The sequence below is a fragment of the Palaemon carinicauda genome, chromosome 27 (assembly GCF_036898095.1).
Source record: "Palaemon carinicauda isolate YSFRI2023 chromosome 27, ASM3689809v2, whole genome shotgun sequence".
Lineage (NCBI taxonomy): Eukaryota > Metazoa > Arthropoda > Malacostraca > Decapoda > Palaemonidae > Palaemon > Palaemon carinicauda.
The window spans coordinates 17,943,085-17,948,084 of NC_090751.1; the positions used below are offsets into that span (position 1 = coordinate 17,943,085).

At 37.6% G+C, this 5,000-nt stretch overlaps 1 protein-coding gene and 1 long non-coding RNA gene across 3 annotated transcripts in view; one reads left to right on the top strand and one right to left on the bottom strand.

Annotated features, from left to right (window-relative positions):
* The window catches only part of LOC137620581 (uncharacterized), a 252,514-nt gene that overhangs the window by 247,115 nt on the left and 399 nt on the right, over window positions 1-5,000 (bottom strand). The gene's annotated exons all lie outside the window — the stretch shown is intronic.
* LOC137620580 (uncharacterized) overlaps window positions 1-5,000 on the top strand; it is a 34,962-nt gene that overhangs the window by 22,972 nt on the left and 6,990 nt on the right. The gene's annotated exons all lie outside the window — the stretch shown is intronic.

The following is a 5,000-nucleotide window of genomic DNA, read 5'->3' on the forward strand; positions in this document are numbered from 1 at the left end:
AATTCGAGAATTGATAAACGAGAAACATTTAGATATACTAGCATTATCTAAAACATGGCTAAATAACTTGGACAAGGCAAAGATCACTGAAATGACGGCCCCCCACACATGCCTTCTTTCACATACCGAGAGAAGGTAGGTCTGGTGGGAGTGTCGGACTCTATTCATAAAAGTTACTCAAACCTCAAAACGTTGAAAAGAATTAGTGTAACAAGCTTTGAATAAATAGAAATAAAATTTACGCCAAAAAATACAAGAAACTCCTTTGTAACAATCTACATACCTCCTGGAACAAACACTATAGTCCATTTCTTTTATCGATGCAGATTTGCACCGACTCGCAGCGGTGCCCTTTTAGCTTGGAAAAGTTTCCTGATCGCTAATTGGTTGGACGAGATAATTTTAACCAATCAGCGATCAGGAAAATTTTCCGAGCTAAAGGGGCACCGCTGCGAGTCGGTGCAAATCTGTCTCGATAAAAGAAATGGACTATTGTATCTTTTTTGAAGAATTCGGTGCTCTCATTGAGATGATTACCATAGAGAAAAACGAATTGGTTATCTGTGGGGACTACAATTTTTGGATGGATGACGCATCAAATCCTGACGCTATGGCATTTAATGAGTTACTAGAATCATATCGACTAGTGAATAATGTCGACTGTACAAATACTTTAACTGGGCATACGCTAGACTTAGTTCTAAGTGATGACATGAATAATATTGTATCAGATATATAAGTCGAAGAGAAATATACTATCTCCCCAGTACACAAACTCATTACGTTTATTCTGCCTCTACAAAAACATGCATTATTAGAAAAAAAAATAAACTTTAGACATAAATCAAATTTTCCTCCTACCGTATTTATTGAAGAAATTACAAAGAAAATAAATGATGCCATCAACATCCCCTGTGATCATGATGGCCAAGCTAAATGTGCTAACTGTCTTTAAAATAAAGTGAGTAAAAGTGAATATGATACCATGTGCCCACTGATGGAAAAGACTATAACCGTAAAAGACCAATCTCCTTGGTTTGATGGAGAGACTAGAAAAAAAAAGAGGGAAAAAAGACGTAAAGAAAGTGGAATAGGTTAAAAACTGAAAGTACTTTGGTAGAATGCAAAACTGCTACGTGTCAATATAACTACCTACTAAGAAGGTAAAAGAGTGGATACTATAAGAGAAAGATCCTCGAAGCAGCAACAGACATAAATAAGTTATATCGTCTCTTGAATGGTATAATGGGAAATGCAAAAGAAACAGAAGCTACCTGTTGGATACAGTGACCAGGAGCTAGCAAATAATTTTCTAGTATTATTTAGAAACAAAATTGAAAACATAACCAGGTCATTTGTAAATACTCAACAGCAGATAAATGATACACCCGGCACACAGACAACATCAATATGATTTAACAACATAACACCAGATGACATCACCAGAATTATCAAGAGAGCAAAGAAAACAAACTGCGCGATCGATCCTATGCCAATACCTGAAGTAATTGGTGAGTGAGAGAGAGAGAGAGAGAGAGAGAGAGAGAGAGAGAGAGAAGAGAGAGAGAGAGAGACTTTTCTAGTCTAGCCGAAATAATAATGAGAATAACAAATGCAAGCATTGATGAATGTAAGTTTCCTAAATCTGAGAAAATGGCTGTAGTCTATCCAGTTCTGAAAAATGCACTGGACTATCAGGAATTAAGCTCATATAGACCTACTTCAAATCTATCCTTTATCTCAAAAGTGCTTGAATATGTAATTCTTGAACTAGTCAACCACTTAGAAGTAATAGAAGCTTTACCCGACAACCAATCTGCTTACAGAAAACTATACTCTACGGAGACAGCCATCTGCCCTGTTGTAAATGATATACTAGAAATGATGGATGAAAATAAATGTCGTATCTTAATTCTGCTCGATCTCAGTGCTGCTTTTGACACAGTTGTGCATGAACTGCTAGCAAAAATGTGGCAGCTTTCAAGAAAAACCTGAAGACTTATCTTTTTAGTAAGTGTTAAAATAGTGACCTGAAAACTATTAAGCCTGAATACAAATGCTAGCGAAATAACTGATAAGATACAGAGCAAAATATTAACTGGAAAGAAATTATTTTTTCACACACCAAGGCCCGCCTGAACAGACTTTTAGTGTCTGACGGAGGGAGAGAAATGAACCGTAAAAGTAAAAAAAAATAAGTAAACGATCTACGGCCCATCGGCGTTGAAGATCAAGCCTTCAAATACCTAAAAGACTACTTAATTTGTAGAAATTACTATGTACAAATTGGAAACTCTTATTCATCATATGAACCCTTAAACAGAAGGGTACCCCAGGGAAGTGTACTTGGCCCAACCTTATTCTGCATCTATACTATTGGTCTATCGAAAATAGTACAAAGGCATGGCGTGAAGTTCAAACTATTTGCAGATGACACACAAATTTACTAATACATAAATGATATACACGACGCTACTGAAACTCTAAACCGAATCCTTGATAGTGTTAGAGAATGGATGACATTTAAACAATTAAAATTAAATGAGAACAAAATTGAATTCTTGGTGGTGGGAAAGAGAAACCGTGAGAAACTTGGGTGATCTTCAAATGAACATAAACAATGACTGTGCCGATATCTAGTAAAGTTCGAGATCTAGGTGTATTTCTCGACTGTAACCTGACTCTAAATGCCCAAATAAATAATGTAATGAAAACTGCTGGTTATCATCTAAGAAATATTGCGTTTATAAAAAACAGTACCTAGACGAAAATTCTGGAAAGAAACTTGTGATAAACTGTTATTACCAGGATTGACTACTGCAACTCCATCTACTACAGTTTACCAAAAGTGCAACTTAAGAAATTACAAAACAATAAACAGAGGAGTAAGACTGATAAAGGTGTCCCACCTAGAGTAAGGATCATCCCTATACTAATCGATTTGCACTGGCTGCCGATTAAAGAGAGAATTGAATTTAACAGAACCGGGCGTCAAAAATACTTAAGGTTATTGCTACGTATTACGCAGCCAACAAATCGTGTCGACACGAGAATAGTTAAAGATGGCTTCAAACTATTGGAACCTAGATATGTCTACTGTAGGCTCCAGAGCCTTTAAATATGCGGCCCGAGACTATATAAGCTACCACGAAACATTCGAATGATTGAGGACATTAAGGCTTTCAAGAGGAAACTGAAGACTTTCTTATTTCATGAGTCTTTTGACAGTGACGATTTAACAGTAAATGAAGAATACGAGGCATGAAACGTTAAATACTCTGAACGAATAAGGTAAAACGACAGTGGTCCTGTAAAGAGTAGGGTTCTCTTGCTGTATGGGACCGGTAAAGCAGCCATCGAAGTAAAGTAAAGTTCACGATCCTTTCAGAAATAATATCACTACAACTATGGCCCCCTGACCAGGTCTTACGAAATCTTCGAAGTAATGAGTTACGCTTTACCTAAATTTGCGTCTAGTGCTTGTCATTTAGCGGGTAAAATAACGGTGCGTTGATGTTTACAAATACATTTTTTTAGAGACAACTATAGTTTTTTCAAGCAGTGTAAAAGGGGTTTTACACGGTCAAGCATGTTGGCCAACACGCTCATCGAACCTCCAACACATGTTTGAAGAGTGTTTACATATTCAAACCAAACTGAGAGACAACAACCTCAGTCGGTGCCTAAAGGAGAAGGAACAACATGTCACTTACCCAAGACGAGGTGATGGCAGTCGGGATAGTGATTGCCCTCAACAAAAAGAAAAGGAAGCGTTCAAAGTGGACAAAGGATTGGTTGCTTAAAAGGGACCAAATTTCACATACCAATTTAATGAAAGAGCTGAAATTAGACCCAGATGAATGGCGCAATTATATGCGCATGGATGAATCAACATATTTAGAACTTTTGAATATGGTCACTCCATTCATTACAGATATTACCTCGGCGAGATTTGAGAATGAATGACGGTTCGAGACTCAGTCACTCAGACTGATGACCGTTCACACGTTCAAACATGGAGTCATGGACATGCACCGAGCAAGCTCCGCCCACAAAAGTCCAACACGTTGGTCAAACATGTTTACCCCTTTCACACGTTCAAACTTCAAACATTCTCTCAAACGTCGTGTTGTCAAGCGTGTTGGCCAACATGTTCGACCGTATAAAACCCTCTAGTCTACTTATATTCGTAATGGCATTTTCAATGCCGAATGACAAAAAATGTGAGCGGTCTCGTCAGTTTACACATGAAGACACCCGTTTCGAGGATTGGAAATACCTGGATGGATAAACTGTTTTCACGTCAATCTGGTCACGAAGTTGCTTAGATTTGGGCTTCCCATCTTACCAAGAGAGTGGTCTTTATAGCGTTTCAAGAATAACTTATTCACACGTAAACAATTCTGAACGCTGGTCTACCAAGGATTGGGGTTAGGCCTACCGGCGTTGACCAGGTACGCTTAAGTCACTTACATTGACACTTCGTTTAAATATCAGGGTTTCATTGTATATTATTCCATGGTAATGTAACCTAGGAAAAAAACTACTGTTTCTTATAGAAAAAATTACGCTCTCTTCGAAAATGACACTCGTTCCCGTCGCAAATGAATAGTTTCAGAAATAAATATACATCTATATCCTCCAATAATGGGGGACCCTCAGTGGGAACTCGGGGATTTGGGTGGGGAAAACATACTGGGGAATCGATATATAAACGTAAAACAAGCCTTTTCTTCTCTATACATTACCTTCTTGAAATTATAATAACTGGAGGAAAATACAAAACAGTATATCTGAATAAACTTTGGAGGCGACGTTGCAAAGATTGTGTCATGAAAAAATACAGTAACCAGTGCTGCCAACGTCCGATGTAGATCAAATGTTATTTTGTGACCTGTCATACAAAATTACCTAAATCAGACAAGACCTACGTTATACCAACTCATTTCGTTTAGATGACTGATATATGATCCCGGCCACTTGTGACAGTAGTGAATACT